Below are 26764 nucleotides of genomic sequence, written 5' to 3'. Positions count from 1 at the left end.
GGCGACGAAGATTTTCAGCCGCTGGAGTCAACCCTGCTGCGATCTTTTTGTCTCCCCACTAAACAACAAATGCAGCAGCTACTTTGCCCTAATCCCTCCACAGGGGGAATTTCCGAAGGACACTCTGATACACAATTGGCCCACGGGACTTCTGTATGCCTTCCCTTTGATTCCTCTTTTTTTAAAAAAGGCCCTTCATCTGAGAAGCAAGGTAACCCTCATTGCCCCTTACTGGCCATGACAAATTTGGTTTTCCTTCCTTTGGCCTCACCTAATACACCAGTCCTGGATTCTGGATCCAATTCCGGAACTGATTTCTCATCCACAAGGGTTAACGCACCCCATCCTTCCCAGTCTCAAACTGATAGCTTGGTTTCTCCACTTCCAGTAATAGCCAGGCAAAGTAACCTTACCTCTCCTGTACATAATATTCTTCTGGCTTCACATAAACCATCCACCATGAAAATCTATCTCCGCAAATGGAAGAGATTTCTTATTTGGTTCCAACAAAAGAAACTAGATCCTTGCTCAGCTCCTGTTACTGTGGTTTTGGATTATCTGTCAGATCTTCTACAGTCAGGAGCAGCAGCCTCCACAATTCGAGTCCATTTGGCTACAATCTCAAACTTTCATGACGGTTTCCAAGATTCATCCTTAAACACCCATCACCTCTGCAAAACCTTTTTAAAAGGGGTCTCGCACATCAGACCATCTTTAAAAGAACTGACTGATCATTGGAAGTTAACGCTAGTGCTACAATCCCTGACACAGCCGCCTTTCGAACCTGCAAATTCTTGTGATATGAAGTTTTTGTCCTGGAAGTCACTGTTTTTAGTAGCCATAACTTCAGCTAGATGCATATCTGAGCATCAGGCCTTATGTACAGTATCAAATATCCTTATATAATCTTTCATAGAGACAGAGTATCACTCCGGACTAACCCCTCCTTCCTTACAAAAGTTATCTCAGAATTGACAATTAACCAGATGATTGACCTTTCTGTCTTTTTTCCAAACTGTTCAAATAAAAGGGAATACTAACTTAATTTGTTGGATGTACATAGACAATTACATTTTCATCTGCACAGAACAAAACTAATATGTAAATCAGACCAGTTGTTTGTGTCTTTCTCAGGCCCAAAATTGGGGGACCATGTTTCTAAAGTGACCTTATCTAAGTGGTTGAGAAACTGTATATCCTTCATCTACCAACAGAATCGAATTCCTCAATCGAGCAAGGTCAAAGCACACTCAACCAGATCAGTGGCAACTTCTGTGGCTTTTCATTCCATGGCTTTAATGGATGATATCTGTGGAGCTGCAACCTTGTCTACCCCCATACCTTTATTACTCATTACAAATTGGACCTGGTCTCCAGGGGAAGAGCATCCTTTGGTTCAATAGTACTCAGGAACATTCTTCCACAAGGGCCTCCCAGGACATAAACTAGCTAGGTACTCTGTCCCATCATTAAGGAATGAATGAAGATTAACAACATCAAATAAAGAAGTTATGTTCTTACCGTAACATTCCATCTGTATTGCTTATCTTCATTCATTCATTGCATCCCATCCACCTTCCTCCTCCAGAGGCTCCTGGAGGATTGGATTGGGTCCTAATCCTGTTTTACGGTTTCTGCTCAGAAAAAGCCTCTGCTTTCCTTGTCACGAGCAAACCTGATCTTAGGTAACAGAGAGAAGGGCACTATGGGTAAAAGCTTAACTCGAGAGTTTTTTTTGGCTGGCACGAGCTTGTTATAAGGCCGACTCAGTTCCGAGGACAGAACCAACACCCATCAGTAATGAATGAATGAAGATGAACAACACAGATGGAATATTATGGTAAGAACATAACTTATTTTTCTTACTCATGGCCAACTCTTCATGTAAAGATGTTAATACTCTTAGCCAGAAGTTAGGTGCTGTATCTGGGCCTGGGTTTTTCCATTTAAGAGCTTTTCTTAACTTTGTTTCAGTCTCTCTGGCCTTAACTTCATCCCATTTTATATCCTGTACATTTGAACTCCTTATTCTTTCTTTTAATTCTATCCATTTAGCATCTTTGTTATGTTCCAAATGATCTTCATAGATATTTCCTCCAAAATGTATCTGTTTCTTCTTTTTTTGGTGGTGTTTCAATTCCTTTTGTTTTGTTTCCAATTTCTCTCTAAATTTTTTTTGGTTCATCAATAAGTGCTTATTTTATACCTTTCCTTTATATTTATCTGCATATCTTGTAAGTTTTTGTACCTGTGCTATTTTTAGTTTATTTGCAATAGTGCATGATAGATCCTGATCTGTTCTGATACTGTCCATTGCTTTAATCACATCTTATCTTTGAGTATTTTTGTTGATCTGTTCCCTCTTCTATACTCTTGTAAGAGTGACACCACTTGTCTTAATTGCTTTATGGTTTTCTCTATTTGATACTTCCATGACAACATTAGATTTCTCCCCTTCCTTTTCGTTACTACCCTGTGTTTTTGTGGTAAGACTTTATCTCTTATTTAGCTACACAGAAATATATCCTATTTACTTCTGTTATATCGCATGAATCGCTATAGACAGTCTTAATTGCTGTGTTCATTTGTTTTATCAAATTTTTAACTTTTTGGGTTTTATTGACTTTCTGTAGTCCATTTCTTTCATTGATCTTAATGTCTGTCCATCTCAGTTAAATCAAACAACTCTTTTCTTAGATCATTTTCGTCTAAACTGAGGATGAATTCTTTGTTTTCCATTTCCTGTGGGCATTCTATAGAAAGATCAAGAACAACTTCCTGTGCCAAATTCTCTTCAGTTTCATCCTGTGTCATCTGCTGCTCTTTCATATGGGAACTCACTGCCCTATCACTCCACAACATTGACTGCGGCAGTGTTGCCACAGTTCCCTGTTCCTTTCTTTGCTGTCCAGCTTCAACTGAATGTTTCTACTGATTTCCTATGGAAGGCCCTAAAGTATTTTCATATGACAACTGATCACATGCTCCCAGCTCCGCTGGTTTCTCCTTAATTTGTGTGTCCATTGCTCTATCCTGCTGTGATGTTATCTGAGTTAAATTTTCTACACTAAATTCTTCATTTCACAAGTAATCCATAACCTCAGTTTCTATTTCTTAAACTGCTGCTTTACTAATCCTCTTTTCTTTTCCACTTTATTTTCTTATTTTTTGTATTGTAAAATTTTCCATGTCCAAATGCCTTTCCCTGTATTTTTCTTCAAATATCTTTGGTGCTGCTGTTTTTGTATTATTGCACCATATTAAATCTTTTTTATTCCTATGTCCATATTTCTTCTTCAGATGTCTCCTGCTCCTCCTGTTTCTCTCTAGTTTGGGATTAGTTCCATCATGCTGTAATATAACCTGTTTTAGATTTTTCTACACTAAATCCTTAACTTCGCAAGTATTCCATAACTTCAGCTTCTGTTGTTTTCTTTTTTTAACTTCTACTGTACTAATCTTGTGTTCTGCTTTACGTCTTTGTGATCTTATTTATTTTTTTATTGTGAAATTTTCCATATCTGGATGCCTTTGCTTGTATTTCTCTTCGAATATCTTTGGGGCTGCCTTTTTTGTTGATTAATTTGGCTTTCTCCTTTGTGTAAATATCACACCGTATCAGATCTCTGTTTCTTTACCATGTTCATATTTCTTTTTTATACCTTTCAAAAGTCTCTAGACTTTGTTCTTTATATTTTCACACTTCCTCAGTCACTTATTTTTCTAGATGCCCAAGGTTTCTTGGTCTATATAGTGTTTTTCATAGCTATGTTGTATTAATAAACAAAAATTTGCATTTGAAGCTTCTGACAGTTTTTCTTTTGGAAGTATTTTTCTTTTCTCTAACTTCTCTCTTAATCTTTTCATATATCTTCTGTCAGGAAATTCTGGGCTTCTTGCATAATAGTAACAATAGATAATCTCTTTCTCATCTTCAGTAGTCCACTCTATCGTCTGTATGGCTGTTTTTTGGCCTATGAGTTTTTGTGATTTTTGTAGACTGCTACTTCCTTCTAAAACGGGGGGGGGGGGTTATCTATCTATGGTATGATCCCATTATTCTTATTAAAGGTAATTTATAAATCTGATGTTGTCTTTTTCATCCATTCCTCAATCGATAGGTCTTTGTTCCGACCTCATATCTGACTTTGGCCACTTCATTGGACTTAGGCTCCATCGCTTTTTTTAGATTACTTATTTCCTATTCTTCCTATTCTTCTAGTCATTGGGCCTTGTGCCCTTTGCCTTTCTTGCTACCTAACTGCTGGGTACTTCTTTCATCTACCATTGTTGGTACTTCCTTTTCTGCTATATACCTCTGTGGTATTAGTATTACCATTGTTGAAATAACATTTCATCTAGGTTTGTATACATTTCTTGTTACCACTTTGGCTTTCTTGTTGTGGTATGTTACTAGAATGTTGGATAAACCAGCTGGTTTCAAAAAGTGTTCTTCATGAGGGCACAAGATTCCCTAGCTCAGATGCTCACTCCGAGTGTATCTGCTGTCTCAGAGCAGGTCATCTTTTCTTGATTGGGATATTTGTGCTGGATTTGATCATAGCGCTCTAGTAGAACCTAAAAACAAACTGCTCTTGAAAGATTACTTCCCTTTAATTCTTTCTGTTCCTCTGAAGCTCCTTCGTCATCCAAGAAATCTTCAGAGTCAAAAAAGGAAGATGCAGCTGACAAAACTAAAGATTCGAGAAGCATCCCTCAGATCACGGTCCTCGTCATCATCCTCCTCCTTCGGGCTGGTCTCCACCCAGTCAAATCTTGAGAAGATTAGATCTGACTAGTACTTTGGATCTGATCCTGCCAAAACTATCAGATCCAATTACCCCTTTGGATCCTACTTGAGCCAAGTCAGTCTACTCATGCAAGATCAGAATTCTTTCTGGAACCCTTTACTTTGAGGATGCACTCGCCTTTCTTGCAGGAGACACCTCAAGGGGTATCCCATCAACTCATGACCTCTTCATCCCCTTAGGTCATCTAGGACCCTAATAGAAGCAGATGTGAACAGGATGATGAGAAATATTCTTAGAACCCAGATTAAGTTGGGAGTTATCCTTGCTCAATCTCCCATCAGATCCATGAGCCTGCCACTAGTACAACCCCAGTTTCTAACTCCTACTCCAAACAGTCGGCTGGTTTTGGAACATACAGACCCGAAAATTCTGAGCTTGTCTGCTTTAGATCCAAATGGCCCATACTCTGCTGGAGCTGGAAGAACCTTGGAGCTGTAGCATTGGCACCTGATCTGTGGATTTTGATTCAACTCCATTGTTTTCAGAGCCATCCATTCCTCTCAGAACTTCGGTGCTGGACAGCTCAGTTCTGACCTCTGCATCAAGGTAGGATCTTGGGGAGATTTGGTTCCATTATGCATAGGTGGCTTTAACTCCTGCCAGGTCAGGACTTGGTTCCCCCATGACCTCTGCCTTTGAGGTAGTGGAAAGAGCATTTTCCACCTCCATGGATAAAATATTCTTGCCTCCAGAGCATCCACACTTCCTCAGCTGTCTGCTGTGGATTTTGACTCTCTTCAACCTGCCCATTGGGACAGCCAGTCTGGTGAAGCCTGGAGACAGTCCTCATTCAGGACTCTAGTGGGATTTCCAAGTCCTCCCTGGAACCCCCCACCGGAGAGCCTCCTCATCATAATTGTATGTGTAAAAGAAGGCACTTAGACACCCCACAGAAGTCTTTAACCCAAAGACACTGACTTTGCTGAAGGGGAGGGGTCCCCCAGATCAACCCCTTGAGGAAGTCTCTCAATGAAATCCTTGAATTTTTGAGACAGAAAGGTGCTTGGTGTTCCAACCCCCCTCCTCAGGAGGAGTCAATGTTTCTCAAAGCCTTTGGAGCTGGCTCAGATACACCCTGGGTTGTTCCTCCCTACAGATGAGATAGTGGACCTCATCTGCTGATGGGCTTGGAATTATCCAGATGTCTTGGAATCTATCCCAGAGAAACTAGATAAGTACCTTGTTATGTTGAAGGATAAGACTCAATGTAGCAAGGGTCCTCCTATTGATGCCATGGTGATAGCAGCAGCCACCAAGAAGGAACTTACTGAACAAAATTACTCTTTCCATCCCTGAAACAGAGTTCCATGGTATTGGACAGATTTGCAAAGCATGCCTACACTTCAGTGACCTTTGCCCTCAGGTCACACATTACGAAAGTTCAGAGGGAATTGATCAAGGAGTTTTCCAGGACCCTGTCAAGGTCCATGTCTCCAGAGGACAAGAATATGGTTTCTTTGCAGCTGGCCACCCTTCAGTACCTGTCAAACACTTCAGTGAGGTTAATTTGTCATGCCTCATGGGAGCTTTGAGGGCTGCGGGTTCAGGAATTGCTGTAAGAAGGCATACCTGGATGTGTCTTTGTGACTTTGCGGTGCCCTTTAAGATGTCATTCATCAGTGCTCCATTTGATGGATCCACCTTGGAGCCCTAAGGTGAATGAAACTCTCTCTGGGGCAAACAAGATGGGAAGACATTATCTGCCATAGGAATACCTTTTTCTACCCCTCAGAGGAGAGAATTCTAATGGAAGACATCACCCACATGGCAGAGGTGGCCCACAACATCAGGGCCTCAGAAGTCCTTTTTTGAGAAGCCCTTTCTTTACCCCTGAAGGGTTGCCTGACTGGTACTGGAGAAGTGGGGAACTTTCTCTGCACAGAATCTGTACAGTCATTACCAGAGATACTTGAGAATAATATGCAATTACATAACATTTGCCATGCACTTCCCAACAGAACAAAAGAATTCCCGACATTCTACCCAGTCATAGAAAAGCAGCAGCCATAGAAATAGAAAAGCTGCTGAGAAAAAGGGTCATCAAAGTGGCCCCTCCAGACCATCAAAGATTGAGAACCTATTCAAAATTCTTTTTAGTGCCAAAGAAGACAGGGGACCTAAGACCAATTTTGGATATCTGCAATCTGAATCAGTTCATAAAGCACTTTAATTTCCAGATTATACCACTGTTCAGTTCATTCTGCCACTGTTGCAGAAAGCTGATGGTGCCTGGTGTCCAGCCAGATGCATACTATCATATCAAGATACACAGGAGCTCCTGTGTATCTTGATATGATAGTATGCATCCTGGAGATCTACAGAGCCCATCCAATCAGCTTTCTGCAACAGTGGCAGAATGAACTGAACAGTGGTATAATCTGGAAATTAGCTCCTTTCTGCTTCCACCAAGCTTCTACTGATTTAGGCCAGGGATTACTTGATCCACTGGTGTCTTATGCCAAGTCTCAGATCTCCAATACTCAAACCGTGGAATTCATTGGTGCCCATCTGAATACGGTTACACAGATCACAGTCTTACCACAGACAAGATTAAACAATTAATGGAACCAAGTATTACACATGAGCTTGCTCTCTCTCTCTCTCCTTTCCCTTCCAGCCAGGCTGGTATTACAGCTTCTCAGATCAGTGATAGCATCAATAGTTTTGGTACCTATAGCAAGATTTTACATGAGACAGAGTATGAAGGATTTATCCAGATAAGATCACTTTAGCTAGCAGATCTAGGGGATGCTCCCTCTGACACTTTCCCTGTAGGAGGAATAAAGACACCTTGTTGAAGTTTCAAGTAGTTTATTCTGGAGATTTTATCTGGACAAATCCTTTTTACTTTATTTCCTGTTAGTCCTGTCACCCTCTGGGTAACGGGTGAGACACCAGACTTGACTTGAGCTTACAAGATTTCACATGAGGGTACCACAATGGACCCTTGCATTACAATGGTCAGTAGGGCATCACCCTCTGACTGCACCTATTCAAATTACAAATATTAGCCAACAACCCATAGCTTGGTGGATGCACACACAATAAGTTTCCCAGGGCCACCCTTTCATTCTTCTTACACCCAAAGTCATGGTGACAATGAATGCCTCCCAACTAGGGTGGGGGAGCATTATTTGAGAAAAGACCATCCAAGGCACGTGGTCTCACTTAGAGGTTAGTCTTCCCATCAATATCCTAGAAATGAGAGTAGTCATATTGACATTTCAGGTGTTTTAAGATGTCTCTCTCGAGATGGTCGCTCTTCAGATGGACAGCATGCCGATGATCTGGTACATCAACAAACAGGGGGGAACCTGGTCCTACCCCCTATATTGTCAAGAGGCAATGAGAGTATGAGAATGGGCAATCTGTTCAGGCTGCTTTCTTTTGGCAATGCATATTCCAGGGAAGTCCAACATAATAGCAGACAAACTGAGCAGGTCCAACTTACTTCCTCACAAGTGGCCTTTCAATCAGTTATTTACAGAAATAATATTTCGCCAATGGGACCAACTGTGCTGCGACCTCTTTGCTTTTCCCCTAAGTTCCAAGTGCATCAGGTACTTTGCCCTGATCCCTCCAGATGGGGAGTCACAGAGAGACTCTCTGATTCACGATTGACCCCCAGTCTCTTGTATGCCTTTCCCCCACCCCTCTCATTTCCAAGCTTCTTCAGAAAGCATTCCAGCAAAAGAGCAAGGTAATCTGTGTGTCACTTTGGTTGCAACAAGTGTGGTTCCCATCCTCTGGCCTCATGTAGTTCACCCTTTCTGGATGTTGGATCCTTTTCAGGACCTTCTGTCTTAACCATGCAAACTTTCTCACCCAGCTAATTCAGCTCTCAAATTGTCCACATGATGAATCCACTTTCAGTGATGGCTAGACATGCCAGGCTTTTTTCCCTAGTTTGTCACATCCTTGCATCATCCCAGAAAGGTTCTACTAGAAAGATTTATAAGAGCAAATGGAAAAGGTTTCCTATTTGGGCCCTTGAAAGATTATTAGACCCCTCTTCAGCACCTGTCCCAGCTGTTGTTGACTTCCTTGCTTCAATTTTCAATAATGGAGCTAGTTATCTGACAGTTAAGGTCCAACTTGCTGCCATTTCTAAATTTCACTTAGGCAAAAAACATTCTTATTTGGCATCGCTGAGATTTATGTGAGGTCTTTCTTAGAGCTACCTTTTTACTTCAACCTCCTATTAAGGACCCCACTCCTCCATGGGATTTAACAGTACTTCAAGCCTTGACCCAAGCTCCCTTTCAGACTTCAGCTAAGGTAAACAAAGTTCTTATCATGGAAAGCTCTTTTCCTGGCTACCATTACATCTTCTAGATGGGTATCAGAACTCCAGGCACTTTCTTCCCAGCTACCATATCTGATTTTTTCATAAGGACATGGTATCTTTTCAGACTAACCTATCTTTTCTACCCAAGGTGGCATCGGAGACAACAATCAACTGGTCCATCAATGTATTTTTTTCTTACTGAGATTTTACAACAAAGGTGAATACATGCAGTATCTGTTGGATGTTCATAGACAACTTGCATTCTATATGCACAGAAACAGAGATTTCAGAAAGTCAGACCAATTGATGTTCTTCGTGTTTCACTGTTGCAGTCATTACATTTGGGTAATCTGCTGGCAGGTTGCCTTCAGTTGGCCTGAATATCAAAGTCTTGGGTCCTGCATTGGTTGCTGTCTCCTCTTCCATGGCATCAGGTCATCAGGGGTATAAAACATGCAGCCGACGCCATTTTATTCAGTCTTTCTTGCCACGTAGTGCTCGAAGCAGAAGCAGTTCGCAAGTGCTGGTCAGCCAACTCCTGAAATTTTCACATTCGAATTTCAGAACCGAAGTCTACAAATAAAGCTAAGTACCCCGTTGGGGAAACTTTTTCTTGCTCCTTACTGATGTCAGTAAAAGTTAATAATTGCATTACTTGTGGGAAGCAAATACCTCATAAGGATTTTCATTTGGACTGTATTCCTTGCCTAGGCCCAGATCATAATGTGCCTTGCTGTCAGTTTTGTGCTAGATTTAACCAGCGCACTATTAAGTGTCGGTATATTTTTGCTTCAGAATATTTTGGATCCAGATTTAATTACCCTGAAATGTCGTTGGATAGCAATCCGACTACCGGAGTTCACAAAAAAATGCAAAGAAAAAGACCATCGAGGTCCAAAACCGACGACGAAGCTTCTCTTAAGCCAGTCGCCGGTTCGCCAGTACTCAGTGAGGCGCTTTCACAGCCCCTGATACCCACTGCTTTTGAGTCACAGGCCTCTACCGAGACCCATGCAGAGTCCGGTATGCCGCGAGATTCTCAGAGTATTGTACCCATGGATGTCTCTCCCTCGGACGGGTCCAGAGCCGCTGGGCAGGCACCAGCTTCTGAGGGTGTTTTCAGGCCTCAACATTTCTATATTAAACCAATGCCAGCTTCAAAAACAAAGACAAAAACAACTTCTTAGTCTAAAAAAATGGCGCATGAACCACATGCTCAGCCCCCTATGCCTAAAAAACAGATGTTAAAAATGGCTGAGGACTTAATTACCTTGATCAGGGGTTCCAAACCCCCCCCCCTCCTGCTAAGTGGCCTAGGCAAGACACTGATTATGACTCTTCAGATAAGGTTTCTATTTCCTGTGATTCCTCTTCTGATCAGGAATTTTTTATACCCCCCTATGAGGATTCAGATGCTGAAGAATCCATTCCATCTGCATCTCCTCCTGAGGATTATTCTTTTGGAGAAACCTTGCATACTTTAAGGGAACATTTTCATTGGGAGAATCAGGATTTCTCTGAATCAAAAAAGAGGCTTAGGGATTTTCTTCTTTTCCTCAGCATAGGCCTTTGGCTATACCTCCTGTATTAGACATTGTGGATGATGTGTTTTCGGAATCAAGCATGGCTCCTGATTCCCTACCTCAGACTCCTAGTAAGCCAGATATTACAGGGTTCCTGACTCCCACACATTTTTATTCAAAATCCTGCTGCTGATCCTGAAACTATCTCATAGGGTCCCAAAGGTGTAAAGGCCTCTACAGCCAAAAAGCCTACCCCCTCTGATAGAGATTCCAGGGCACTGGATAGATGGGGAAAGAAGGTTTATACATCTGCAACCTTGGCAATTAGGGCCTTAAACTGCCAGTTTCATATGCTTAAATATCAACAGCATGTTATGGGCTTACTGAAATAGAAAATGATGTTGATTTCTGATTGTGTGGAAAATAAAGAATTACAGGAATTATTGCATGCAACAGAACAGGTTGGGAAGCGTACTTTGCAATGTGGTTTTGATTCCTTGAAGGCCTCTTGCAGAGCCGCAGTTACTGGATCTGTGATTAGAAGGCATGCCTGGCTCAAGGAGCAAAATCTGCCTGATCATGTTAAGGCTAAATTGTTGGATGCACCTTTACAGCATGATACTTTGGTAATAAGGCAGAAGAGGTTTTAAAGAAAATGGAAGACAAAGCTAAAGCTATGCAAACTGTAAAATATTTCTTACAAGTGCAGCCACCCAGATTCAGTAGGCACTGGCCTACTAAAAATTGGTCCTTTCCTGTGTCCAACAGACCCTCACTAGGCAAATCCAGGTGATCAAAAGGCTCTAGATACCAATCACAGGGTTCTTACAGGTCAAAGCAATGGGGTGCCTCTACCTCCAAATCTGGAGGAAGCAAAGCACAACCCTACTGTAAGCAGTCTCAATGACTTCCCTCTGCCATCACCAAGCACTTATCTTTTGGCAGCCCCATTGGGGGGGAAATTAGCACTTCATGCTCAAAATTGGCAGTTAATTACCCAGGACAAGTGGGTATTAAACATAGTATCCCAGGGGTACAGATTTCATTTCCATACTTTGCCAATTCCAAATGGTTGGCCAGATCTGCCACAAAATCAGTGGGCAGAGGCTCAGAAACAAGTGACGTCCCTCACGGATATGGGGGCTATTCAACCAGTACCAGAACAGGAAAAAGGACAAGGGTTTTAATCGACTGTTCCTGGTATCCAGAAAATACAATGCCTGGTGTCCAATACTGGACTTATCAATTTTGAACACATTCTTGGACATCCCAAAATTCAAAATGCTGACTTTACAACAGCTACTACCCATGCTGGGCAAGAATGCTTGGTTAGTGACTGTAGACTTAAAAGAGGCATACCTGCATATCCCAATAAGGGAATCGTGCAGAAGATACCTCCGCTTCAAGGCAGGTTGTATGCATTACCAATTCTCTGCACTGCCCTTTGGCTTATCTACTGCCCAGGGTCTTTACAAAGTGCCTGGCACCAGTAATTTCATTTTACAGACTAAGAAGCATACAAATCTATCCTTACTTGGACAACTGTCTCATTCAAGCAGAAAACAAGGACATTCTTCTTCAACATCTGCCGTTTCTAAAAAGGCTTCTAACATGCCTAGGGTACGCAGTAAATGAAAAGAAATCACAACTGGTACCCTCTCAAAAAATTACATTCCTGGGTGCAAGCTTGAATACAGCTGCCCAGATGGCTTACCTTACGCCAGACAAACAAAGGCAACTGACTGTATACTTCAAACAAATGGCAACAAAAACCCAGTTATCTGCAAGATAAAATGTTCATCGTGTTTCACTGTTGCAGTCATTACACTTGGGTTAGCCTGCTGCCAGGCGACCTGCATTCGGCCCGAGTTCCAAAGTCTTGGTCCGGCATCGGTTGTTGTCGCTTCTTCCCTGACGTCAGAGCGCCAGGGGTATATAAGATGCAACCAACGCCATTTTCTTCAGTCTTTCTTGCCGCGCGGTGCCCGAAGCAAAAGCAGTTCGCAAGTGCTGGTCGGCCAACTCCTGAGATTTTCAAAATCGAATTTCAGAACCGAAGTCTTTAATAAAGCTAAGTACCCTGTTGGGGAAACTTTTTCTTGCTCCAGACCGATGTCAGCAAAAGTTAACAATTGTATTTCTTGTGGGAAGCAAATACCTCATAAGGATTTTCACTCTTAGTATTCCTTGCCTAGGCCCTGACCACGACATCACTAGTTGTCGGTTTTGTGCTAGATTCAACAAATGCACTATTAAGCGTCGGTTTGATTTTGCATTGCATTATTTTGGCCGTAGATTTAATTGCATAATGCCATCGGAACAACCGACGACCGGAATTCATAAAAAACGCAAAGACAAGGAAAAGGACAGGCATCTGAGACCCAAAACAGACGACGAAGCCTCTTCCAGGCCAGTCGCCGGTTCGCCGGTGCTCAGTGAGGCGCTTTTGCAGCCCCTGACTCCCGCTGCCTCAGAGCCACAGGCCACCTCCGACTCCCACGTGGAGACATCTAGGCCTCTGGAAACTCAAAGTATTGGGCCTATGGAAACCATTCCCTCAGATGGGTCTGGAGCCGCTGAGCAGGCATCGGCTTCTGAAGGTGTTTTCAGACCTACACAGCTTACTATCAAGTCAACTACAGCAGCTAAAGCAAAGTCTAAAACATCATTACAGGCAAAGAAACAAGTACAGCATTCTCCTGGACAGTCATCCATGCCTAAGAAACAGATGCTCAAAATGGCCGAAGACTTAATTACTTTGATCAGGGGTTCCCATCCCCCTCCTGATAAAAGGCCTAGGCAGGATACAGACTATGAATCCTCTGACCAGGTTTCTATTTCCTCTGATTCCTCTTCAGACCAGGGATACTCTCTTCCTCCCTATGAGGATTCTGATGCTGAAGAGTCTATCCCTTCAGCCTCTCCTCCTGAGGATTACTCTTTTGGGGAAACCTTGCACACCATGAGGGAGCATTTCCATTGGGAAAGCCAGGATTATTCAGAATCAAAGGAAAGGCTCAGAGATTTTCTTTTATTAAATCAGCACAGGCCTCTTGCTATTCCCCCTGTGTTAGATATTGTTGATGATGTCTTTTCTGAATCTAGTTTGTCTCCTGATTCTCTACCCCAGCACCAGTCAAGCCAGACAGGTACTATAGGGTCCCAGACTCTCATACATTTCTTTATAAAAACCCTGCTGCTGACCCGGAAACTATTTCTCAGGGTCCCAAAGGGGTGAAGGCTTCCACTGCAAAAAACCCAGTCCCCTCTGACGGGGATTCCAGAGCACTGGACAGATGGGGGGGGTTTACACTTCTGCAACTTTAGCAGTAAGGGCTTTGAACTGCCAGTTTCATATGCTGAAATACCAACAATATTTAATGTCTTTGTTAAAACAGAAAATGTTTGCAAGTTCAGAATGTGCTGACAATAAGGAAATGCAGGATTTATTGCATGCAGCTGAACAAGTGGGAAAGCATACTCTGCAATGTGGTTTTGATTCATTAGAGGCTTCTTGCAGAGCCGCAGTTACAGGATCTGTCATTCGAAAGCATGCCTGGCTTAAAGAACAAAGTTTACCTGATCATGTTAAAGCTAAATTACTGGATGCTCCTTTACAGCATGATACCTTGTTTGGTGTTAAGGCAGAAGAGGTGTTAAAGAAAATGGAGGATAAGGCAAAATCTATGCAGACAGTAAAGGATTTCTTACAGGTAAAGCCTCCTAGATTTAGCAGAAATTGGCCTTCAAAAAATTGGTCCTTTCCCGTGTCAGACAGACCTCAAAGAGGCAGATACAAATGCCCAAGAGGCAGATCTCAGCAACAAGGCTCATACAGACCTAGACAGTGGAGTGCTTCTACCCTCAAGGGAGGAGAAGACAAGTCACAACCTTACAGGAAACAGTCCCAATGACTTCCCCTTTCAAAAGCCAAGCACTTATCTCTTGGCAGCACCTTTAGGGGGAAAGCTAGCACTTTTCTCACAAAATTGGCACATTATCACCCAGGACAAATGGGTACTGAATATTGTCTCTCAGGGTCACAGGTTCCACTTTCACACCCTACCAATGTCAAAAGGAATGCCAGACTTGCCACAAAACCAATGGGCAGAGGCACAAAAACAGATTACAGCTCTCATGGACATGACAGCTATTCAAAAAGTACCTCAGCAAGAATAGGGAAAAGGATTTTACTCAAGACTTTTCTTGGTTCCCAGAAAGGACAAAGCCTGGAGACCCATTCTGGATCTGTCTATTCTAAACCCTTTCCTGGATGTTCCAAAATTCAGGATATTGACACTGCACCAATTTCTACCCATGCTGGGCAAAAAGGCTTGGCTTGTTACTTTGGACCTCAAAGAGGCATTCTTGCATGTCCCTATCAGACAAAATTGCAGAAGATACCTTAGATTCTTAGCTGGCACAATGCATTACCAATTCTCTGAACTGCCCTTTGGCTTATCTACTGCGCCCAGGGTCTTCACAAAGTGCCTGGCACCAGTAATTGCATTTTGCAGACAAAAAGGAATTCAAATATATCCCTATTTGGACGACTGCCTTATTCAAGCAGAGAGCAAGGACATTCTTCTAAAGCATCTGGCATTTGTAAAAATATTACTAGTTGGCCTAGGGTACACAGTAAATGAAAAGAAGTCAAAACTAGTGCCCTCTCGAGATGTGCAAGCTTGAATACAACTACCCAGATGGCTTATCTCACGCCAGATAAGCAAAGGCAACTGACAAATTACTTTCAAATGATGGCAACAAAAACCCAGCTACCTGCAAGAAAAATTCTGCAGGCTTTGGGGTTCATGGCACCCTGCATACTACTAATTCCATATGCAAAACTGCATATGAGGAAGTTACAATGGTATCTAAAAAATGTTTGGACTCAATATTGCGACAGCCTGGAAGCAACAATAACTATTATTCCCTGCCTGCAACAAGAGTTTCGATGGTGGGCACTGGCATGTCACCACAACAAGGGACAGCCTTTCACTTTACCCACAGCCAGGCAAACACTGACAACAGATGCATCGGATTATGCCTGTGGGGCGCACATGGCAGGAAAATGTATTCAGGGCAAGTGGTTCACAGAACAAATGCATCTTCACATCAATCAAAAAGAGATGCTAGCTGTACAGAATGCCCTGACAGCCTTCAAGGACTTACTGCATCCAGGACAACTACTAAAGACGGACGACACCACAGTAATGTGGTACATAAACAAGCAAGGGGGCACGCACTCATACCCCCTTTGCAGACAAGCTATGACTTTGTGGAACACAGCACTGACCTATCAAGTTCATCTGCAAGCACAATTCCTGCCAGGAAAGAAAAATACTCTGGCAGACGATCTAAGCAGAAACCTCATGGATCCTCACGAGTGGAAACTAAATCCACAGGTGTTCAACATGATAACAAAGAAATGGGGATGCCCGGACATAGATCTTTTTGCCTCCCCTCTCAATTGCCAACTTCAAAAATTCTGCACAAGGACCTATCACACACAAGCATGGAAAGTGGATGCTCTGTCATTCAGCTGGAGAAACCTAAAAGTTTATGCCTTCCCACCACTGCCTCTCCTTTCCAAGGTGCTCCTAAAAGTCAGACAAGAGAGGCCAAAAATGATATTGATTGCCCCAGACTGGCCACCCCAGCACTGGTACCCAATCTTAAAGAACTTGGCTCAAGGCCCAGCCTGGACTTTACCTCAAATCCCTCAACTTCTGACTCAACAAAACAATCAGATCCTGCACAGCCAACTCAGAACCTTAAATCTGGCTGCATGGCAGATACCATAGACAGTCAGACCACACCTCTCTCTAAAGCTGTTATGGATGTCATTCTGGAGGCCAGGAGGCCCAGCACCAGGAAATCTTATGCAGACAAATGGAAGAGATTCTGCCACTGGAACCAGGCACAAGGCTTTGACCCACTTGTACCAAATATCCCTCAGATTTTACAATACCTAACTGAGATGTTGGGCAAAGGCCTATCCTTTTCATCTATTAAGGCCCATGCCTCCGCAATTTCAGCTCCTTACACCACTGAACCTCCTATTTTCTCTCATCCACTACTAAAACAGTACCTCAGAGGGGCTAAAAACATAAGATCCCCCCGGAGAGCACCAACACCTACTTAGGACCTCAACTTTGTCTTGGAGAAACTCACTTTGCCTCCTTTTGAGCCAGCCAGTACAGCTGATATAAAATTCTTATCATGGAAAACTGCTCTGCTCCCAGCAATAACTTCTGCATGAAGAGTCTCAGAGATACAGGCTTTAATGGCAGTGTGTAACCTTTTATCATTTTTTATCAAGACAGGGTTTCTCTAAGGACGAACCCAACATTTATGCCAAAGGTGGTATCCATTCATCTGCCAACATTCTATCCAAATCCCCAGAATAAAGGGGGGAGACTTCTACACACTTTGGATATACACAGGCAGTTACGCTTCTACTTGGATAAAACAAAAGCATTCAGAAAAACTGAGCAACTGTTTGTAGCTTATGCTGCCGGATCACAAGGAAAGGCTATCTCAAAGCAGACTATTTCTAAGTGGATAGGACACTGTATTCGTTTCTGCTACGCACAACATGGAAAGCCAGTGCCTAACAACATTAGACCACACACTACCAGGGCAGCTGCCATGTCAGCAGCCTTCCTCAGAGGAGTACCAACCAAGGACATTTTGGAAGCTGCAACTTGGAGTTAAGTGCACACTTTTACCAAGCATTACCACTTGCCTCTTTACTCCAAATCAAGAGCAGGCTTTGCCAATGCAGTTCTGCAGGGCCTCATAGCCACTCCTAATCCTATTTAGACCCAGCCACCCTACCTCAGCTTTGGGATTCTACCCAAGTGTAATGACTGCAACAGTGAAACACGATGAACATAGTACAGTTGTGTACCTACCATAAATGTAGATGTTCGAGTGTATTTACTGTTGCAGTCCAGGTTACCCACCCTCCATCCCCACTTTCTTTGCTGGGACTTCTCTATACCACCTTTGGGGTGTATTTGCTTGTAGCTGAAGGTATTGTGTATATTTTGCTGTATGTCTTTATTAGCAATATGTATTGCCTACCTATTTGGGGGCACCTGACATCTGGAGCAAGAAACACTGAAGAAAATGGCGTCGGTTGCATCTTATATACCCTTGGCGCTCTGACGTCAGGGAAGAAGCGACAACAACCGACACCGGACCAAGACTTTGGAACTCGGGCTGACTGCGGGTCACCTGCCAGCAGGATAACCCAAGTATAATGACTGCAACAGTGAATACACTCGAACATCTACATTTATGGTAGGTACACAGCTGTACTTTCTGCAGGCTTTGGGGTTCATGGCATCTTGCATTCTACTAATTCCATATGCAAGACTGCATATGAGGAAACTTCAATGGTACCTAAACAGTTTATGGAGTTAACATTGCCACAGTCTGGAAACAATGACTCCTCTCATTCCCTGCCTACAACAGGAGTTTCTTTGGTGGGCAGAGACATGTCACCAAAACAAGGGACTGTCATTCACTCTACCCCTTGCCACCCAAACCGTAACTACAGACGCATCAGACTATGCTTGGGGGGGGGGGGCCCACCTGGCGGGGAGATGCATTCAGGGCATATGGAGCCCAAAACAAATGCATCTGCATATCAACCAAAAAGAGATGCTAGCTGTTCAGAATGCCCTGACAGCCTTCTAGGACTTACTTCATCCAGGACAGTTACTGATAAAGATGGACAACACCACAGTTATGTGGTACATAAGCAGAGGGTACACATTCCTACCCCCTTTGCAGACTAGCCATGGCATTGTGGGACACAGCCTTGACTTACCAAGTATATCTTCAAGCTCAATTCCTGCCAGGAAAACAAAGTACTCTGGCAGACGACCAAAGCAGAAATCTTATAGACCCTCACAAGTGGAAACTGGATCCACAAGTCTTCAACATGATAACACAGAAATGGGGGAGCCCAGACATAGATCTATTTGCCTCTCCCCAGAATTATCAACTGGACAAATTCTGCACAAGGACTTATCACAGACAAGCATGGAAAGTGGATGCCCTATCCTTCAGTTGGAAAAACCTATCAGTCTACGCCTTTCCTCCTCTCCCTAAGGTCTTGCTAAAGGTCAGACAGGAAAAAACAAAAGTGATCCTAATTGCCCCAGACTGGCCTTACTAGCACTGGTACCCAATTCTAAGGAATATGTCTCAACTCCCTCCTTGGTACTTGCCTCAAATACCTCATCTACTGTCTCAGCAGAGCAATCAAATTCTGCACACTCAGCTCCAAACTTTGAACCTGGCAGCATGGCTGATCATGTAATTATTCAAACAACACCTCTCAGTAAATCTGTGATGGATGTCATTTTGGAAGCCAGAAGGCCTAGTACTAGAAAATCTTATGCTGATAAATGGAAGAGATTCTGTGCTTGGAACCAAGCACAAGGAACGGACATAGCAAAACCAAATATTCCTCAGATTTTACAATACTTAACTGAGATGCTTGACAAGGGCCTATCTTTTTCTTCAATAAAAATCCATGCCTCTGCCATCTTGGCTCATTACAACACAGAGCCTCCCATCTTTTTCTCGTCCTCTGCTAAAACAGTATCTCAGAGGGGCCAAAAATTTAAGTCCTCCCAGAAGATCACCAGCTTCTGCATGGGACCTCAATTTTCTGCTGGAAAAAATCACCCTGCCTCCTTTTGAACCCGTAGCTACTGCAGATATAAAGTTCTTATCATGGAAAACAGCTTTCCTTTTGGCAATCACTTCAGCAAGAAGGGTTTCAGAATTACAGGCCCTCATGGCTGTGGAGCCTTTTATTACATTTTACCCAGACAGGGTGTCCCTCAGGACCAATCCTTCATTTATGCCTAAGGTGGTATCCAGTGTGGCTCTTAACCAAACTATTCACCTGCTAACATTTTACCCAAATCCGCAGAACAAGGGGGAGCCGATTCTGCATTCTTTGGACATACACAGACAACTAAGATTCTACTTAAACAGGACCAAATCTCTAAGAAAGTCTGAGCAACTACTGGTGGCATTTGCTGCAGAATCAGAGGGGAAAGATATCAAAGCAGACTATTTCTAAGTGGATAAGCCACTACATTTGTTTCTGCTACTTGCATCATGGTAAACCAGTGCCCAAGGGAATCAGGTCAAATTCCACCAGGGCGGCCTCTACCTCAGCAGCCTTTTTCAGAGGAGTTCCAACCAAAGACATTCTAGAATCTGCTACTTAGAGCTCTGTTCATACTTTTACAAATCATTATCATTTGCCTCTCTTCTCTAAGTCCAGGGCAGGCTTTGCCACTGCAGTTCTACAGGGCCTTATAGCCACCCCCAATGCTATTTAGTTCATCCTCCCATCCATAGCTTTGGGATTCTACCCAAATGTAATGACTGCAGCAGTGAAACACGAAGAACATAGTACAGTTGTGTACACTTACCATAAACGTAGATGTTTGAGTGTATTCACTGTTGCAGTCTGGGTTACCTACCAGCCATCCCCCTTTTTTCTTTTAGAACTTCTCTTTCCTTCAATATATTCTAAAGCCTTTGTGGTGTATTTGCTTTTAGATGAAGGTAAAGTTTATGTTGCTAAAAGTACATTTATATATATATATATATATATATATATATATATATATATATATATATATTGTTGTTTATATATACATATTTTTTCTCCCCATTTGGGGGGCACCTGACATCCGGGGCAAGAAAAACTGAATAAAATGGCGTTGGCTAAGTGTTTTATACCCCTGAAGACCTGATGTCATGGAAGAGGAGACAGCAACCGACACAGGACCCAAGACTTTGATATTCAGGCCGACTGAGGGCAACCTGCCAGCAGATTACCAAAATGTAATGACTGCAACAGTGAATACACTCGAACATCTACATTTATGGTAAGTGTATACAACTGTACTTTTCTTTTTCCAAAGCTAAGTTGGGCAAAGCAGTATCTAAAGTAACCTTAAGTAGATGATTGCATTTCTGTTGTCTATAAGAATAATGAATTGACATTACCTAAACTGCCTAACGCTCTTTGCACCAGATCTATGGCCACATCAGCTGCCTTTTGGTCCAGAGCTTCAATAGATGCCATTTGTGAAACTGCCAGATGGTCCAGTACTTATACATGTATAACTCATTACAAATGGGACATCTTATCTTGGAATAGGGCAGCATTTAGCTCTACTGTACTCCAGAATATTCTTCCTTGAGGGCCACCCAGGGTATGTCTAGCTGGGGACTGTCCCATCAGTTAAGGAACAGATGAAAAAGGCGACATCAGATACAAAAGTTCAGTACTCATCATAACTATGCATCTGTGTTGTCTGTTGTCATGTTTCCACAGTCTCCTGCCCTCCAAGCTCTTTAGTTCATGTCATGGGAGCTCCTAGTATATTCTGAGGTAATTTCTGTCAGCTTTGCTGCATGAGTTCCAGTCTTCTCCTTCCTTTTCTTTCTGCTGTAGTTGATATACAACCTAATTTAAAATATGTCAATGGCTGAGTATCCTTTAACATATATTGGTTAGCTGACTAGAAGGCAAACTTGATCTGAGGTAATTCAGGAGAAGAGAGGCTTATGAGTGAGGGAAGTAGCATGAGTTGTGGATCCTAAGTCTAAAGAAGTGGCCAAAGTCGGATCAGAGACCTATCAGTTGAGGAAGGATGAAAACAGACATCACATAATCAGAGTCATGGTGAGTACATAACTTTTGATGTGAAGTTGTTCTATCTCGCCTTCATTCTCACTGATGGGTTCAGAGCTGATTCTCGGCTCCGACTCAGCCAGATGCTAAACCTCGAGGTCTTCAAACAGCTTGTGGCCTACTCCCTATCCCATGATGCAACAGTGCTTCCCTCAGATCTTGTTTGCCGCTGCAACAGATTGGGAGTTCATCAACAGCTCTGGCCAATATTGTTAAAATATTTTGTATTTTCTTTCTACAATTTCTTGGTGTTGATATATACATAAAATCTTAGGATTTTTCTATACATTTTTAGTGTTTGATAGTTATACTTAGTATTAGAGTGTTTTTTCTCTGCTTTTAGGACCGCTTTTTTCTAGGCCTATTTATAATAATTGTCTTAAAGATTATTTAGTTAAAGCAACTTTCCTTCCTATCCCTTCTGTCTGCTGTAAAGTAGCAAACCCATTTTTTTATTAGGGCAGTAGTAGTTCATTTTTCTACTGTTAGATTTGAATTTGTAAATTTAAGTCAACCTTGTGGTAGGGCGACCACGGTGGTGCAGTGGTTAGTGTTGTCACCTCACAGCAAGAGGTTCCCAGGTTTGATCCTCGGTTGGGGTGCCTTCTGTGTGGAGTGTGCATGTCCTCCCTTGTGGTTGTGTGGGTTTCCTCTGGGTGCTCCAGTTTCCTCCCTCATCCCAAAGATGCTGTATGTGGATTGGACACTCTAAATTGGCCCTAGGTGTGTGTGTGTGTGTATGTATGTGTGTGCCTTTCATGGAAGGTTGAACGCCAAGTTGGCAACTCAACTTCATAAAACTCTACTGCCAATCATGAGCAGACAGCTGATCCGCTGTGGTGACCCCTAACCGGGAAAAGCCAAAAGAAGAAAATGAATTCAACTCTGTAGTGGTGTTAGGGTTGTTGGTGGTCACGGTGGTGCAGCAGTTAGCGTTGCCACCCCACAGCAAGAGGTTCTCCAGTTCGATTCTCAGCTGGGGTGCCTTTTGTGCGTAGTCTGCATGTCCTCTCTGTGGTCACGTGGGTTTCCTCTGGGTGCTCCAGTTTCCTCCCACTTCCCAAGGACATATGCTGTAGGTGGAGTGGACACTCTAACTTGGCCCTAGGCATGAGTGCATGTGTGTGTGTGTGCCTTCTGTGGAAGGTTGGTATATCTTTGAATAGCATTGTGTGCTTCTTATAGTTAGTACCATAGTTTCTTGTAGTCTAGAGTTAGACCCTGTTTTTATTGGGGCTTTTATTGTTGATATTGTGTGCCTTATAGTTACATAGAGTGTGTGTTGTTGTATTATATATTATATTATATAGTTAGAGCCCTACATTTTTTTCTTTTGGGGCTATTATTATAGATATGAGTACTTTACCATGTCTGAGAATGCTAAATCTGGTTTAAAGAAATTTCCCAAATGTGGACAAAAGATGTCTATCACAGATGGGCACACAGACTGTGTTTATTGTCTAGATGAGCTTCACCTTCAAGAAAATTGTGCCATCTGTCACTCATTTAGTTCTCGTGTTCTCCATGAATGCAGGAGTAAGTTAATGGTGAGAGGTTTATTAAAATCTTCTTTTCAAGAAGCCTTGGATAAGGACAAACCTGCTAAGTCATCAAAAACATTATCTTCCAGCTTGTCCTCAGAATCAGAGCCGAAAAAGGGCTCATCGATATCCAAATCTAGCTGGACTACCACCTCTGCTCCAATGCCTATGGAACCAGAGGTTGTTGTCAGTAGGAGCCGGTCCCCAGTATTGGAACCTATATCTCCTACTCTAAAGTCTCCAATTTTACAGTCAGAGGCCTCTTCTATAGCTTCCCAGTCCTCAAGACTATCACATAAGGGTGTGGATCGAGTGATGCAGAGGCTTTTGCAGTCACAGGAGCTAGCAAAAATTCTTTCGGGTTCAACCCTTAGAGCTTTGGAACCGACCAAGACACAGCCCATTTCTTCAGTTCCTCCTCTGATTCGACCCAAAGTTTCGGCACAGGAGTATTCAGAACCAATGATTGTGGAACAGCCGGAGCTGACACCCCTGGGGCTTTCGGTTCCGACTACTCTGACTTCTTCAGTACCTACCTTAGAGTCTAGGAGCTGACACTCGCTGGTCAGGTCTGGAGAGGATAGTCGTACTGATCTTTCAATGCCAACTCTCTCTTTCTCAGGGCCTTGGCTCGGGTGAGTTCGGCACCTACCTCGGGCTTCAGCGTCATGGAGATTGCCTGCTTCTATGGATCCAGGTGTCTCTTCAGATCAGAGTCGTGGGGCCTTCAATGCTATGAGGAGAGCATTGTCCCCTCAGGCACCCATGTCATCGGTACCAGCAATCTCCTCCCCTAAAGCTCCTGTGTCTGCCTCTGCTTCACTGATCCCTCAAAAGCATAGAGACCCAGAGTCTCTGGTCCCCCCAACAGGTGAGCCCTGCTCTTCTGGGACCTCCCCAGAAGCTCCCACTGAGGAGGTTTTCAGGAAGAGGATTTGTAAGAAGAAGCATCTGGATTCCCCACAGGAATTCATCATGTCAGCTACTGACTTAGATGAGTCAGATGGGTCCGCACGGTCCCCCTCTGAAGATGTCTCTTTCGGTGATATCTTAGAAATACTAAAACAGAGGGGTGGCTGGAACCCCCTTAACCCTACTGATGATGAGTCAGTACTCCTGAAGGCTTTCGGGTCTCAACCCTCCACCTCTTGGGTGACTCTGCCCTTTGATGAGTTGATGGACCTTCTCTCTCGAAAGGCCTGGGAGTCCCCGGATACCATAGAACCAGTCACGTTACCCCAGGACAAGGCTTTCCTTATCAAAGGGGTACCCGTTGATGCTATGGTGGTGGTGGTGGCCACCAAAAAGGAGCTACCGGTGACCTCCATATCTGTTCATCCTCTTAATAGGGATTCTAGGATCATGGCCAGATATGGAAAGCGCATGTTTAGTTCAGTGGCCTTTACTCTTCAATCCCTGAACTACCTCACACATCTTACTAGACTACATAGAGATATCCTTAAGGAGTTGGGAGATACTCTACAGGGTGCGGTAGCTGCGGGGGTCTCAGATAAGGTAACCTCCCAGCTTGCTACCCTAAATTCCCTTATAAACTCTTCCATGCATCTGATTTCATATGCAGCTGATGGAACGAGTAGGGCAGCGGGTACAGGAATTGCTCTTAGGAGACACTCCTGGATGCACTTATGTTCCTTTGCAGAGCCCTACAAGTCATCCTTTGTGAACACCACCTTTGATGGTTCATCACTTTTTGGACCACAAGTGAAGGAAACGCTTACCAGGTGTGAGCAAGATGGAAAGACTCTGCCATAGGAGTCTGTTTTTCCACCCCTACCAGACCTTATCCTAAAGGTCAGAAAAGTGGGAAAATGTGGTTCTGTAAAGCCCAAGGAGCTTTCTTTGACACACATGGTGAAACCCCCTCTAGAGGCAGAGGAGGGGGCAATAATGGAAGACACTATCCACATGGCAGAGGAGGCCCGCAAAATCAGGGTGACAAAGATCAGTTCTTTGGTAAGCCCAACCAGCGCTCCTGAAAGAAGGCCTGTCTGTCCATCTCTGGAGGCAGTCGGGGGACGCTTATCTTTGTATCCAGACACCTGGCTAAAAATCACAAAAGATCATTGGGTACAAAGCATAATATCCAGAGGATACACCATTCCCTTTGCTACCCCTCCATCCCCCTGTGAAAAAAATCCCAGACGTTCCACTCAGTCACAGAGAACAGGCAACCATAGAGATTGCAAGGTTGCTAGAAAACAAGGAGTCATCCAACCAGTCCCAGCAGATGAGAGAGGATCTGGAACATACTCAAGGTTTGTTTTAGTTCCAAAGAAAACAGGGGACTGGAGACAAATTTTGGATCTCAGCAGATTGAACAAATCTGTCAAAAAACAAAGTTTTGGATGGTCATGCTGCAGTCTATATTTCCTTTTCTAGGGAAAGATGATTGGATGTGCTCAACAGATCTCCAGGATGCGTACTACCATATAAAGATGGCCAGACCATCCAGGGATCATCTGCACTTTCGACTGGGAGCCAGTCACTTTCAGTTTTGATAAACACAACACCAACGGGGTAAGGTGCCTCCTCAAGTAAAATAGTTTCAAAATCCAAGAATAGAGGTAGACACTCCAAGACAATCAAAGCCAACCAATAAGTCAATGCAGAAGATAAAGCAAAAATCCTTAATTACTAGTAGACAGTAAGCGCTTTCGCGTTGCTCAGAACGCTTCTTCACACTTCAATAAAAATATACTAACTTCAGCTTAATATATATGCAACCATAGCCAATCATATCCATACAATTCAAATTATCCAACAGGATATATAGACAAGGTCACATGAAGCACTTAACAATAAATCCCTGCTTCTCATAAAAAATAAAGCACATATACTCCTTAAAAGCACATTAAATATACTTAGTGTTAAAAACTACTAACATATATATATTCTCTAAACACTTTCATACAATAATAACTCAATGTGTTAATAATAATACAGTGTATACTTTAAAAATGTATAAACATATTAATAAATATATTAATAAAAGGCAGAAATGCATATATATATATATATATATATATATATATATAGAGGTGGGAAGAAAAAGGTGAGTTATGAGTAGGAAAAAGAGAAAAGAGAAAAGAAAAAAGAAGGAAAAGAAGGATAAGGTGGGGGGGGAGAGAAGAGGGGGAGGAAGGGGAAAGAAAAAGTGTATCTATATAAGAAAAACAAGTTTATGAACAATAAGTATCAGACCCTATTAACGTCTATAAGGTCTCTCTGCTAAAAAAGGTTTCAGTGATAATTTATCGAAATCATATGTTCCAGTACATAGGTGGTCTCCCAATATGCCATCACAAGGTTGGCATAAGAGTTGGCGCAAGATGTTTCTCAAAATGTATAACATACTATAGGCGCTTTGTGGATGATATCCTTTTTATTTGGGAAGGTGATGTAGATACTCTTAATGATTTCATGACATATATCAATGGCACCACTTCTTTTTTGAGTTTTAGCGGTAGTACTTCATCCACTCGGATAGATTTTTTGGATGTTACTTTGAAGCTAGAAGGAGGCTTTTTAACATCTGATATATATAGGAAACCTTGTAGACGTAATGCTATTCTACATAGGACCAGCATGCATCCACGACACATTCATAAGAATATAGTGAAGAATCAGTTGACCCGGTTTTCACGCATTATAAGTGAGGATGCTGATTTGATACAAGCAATAGATACTATGCACCATGAGTTTATAGACAGGGGTTACCTAGAAAAGGATCTATTACCGATAGAATACATGAAGAATGAGCGTACGATACCATCTATTATGAAGGATAGTAACAAAATGTATAGACATACATCAAGAAGTAGTGATAGAAGGAAAAGGTT

This window comes from Protopterus annectens, chromosome 7.part0 (assembly GCF_019279795.1).
Source record: "Protopterus annectens isolate FY-2018-M chromosome 7.part0, PAN1.0, whole genome shotgun sequence".
Taxonomy (NCBI): Eukaryota; Metazoa; Chordata; order Ceratodontiformes; family Protopteridae; genus Protopterus; species Protopterus annectens.
Note: the sequence above shows the minus strand (reverse complement) of the source record.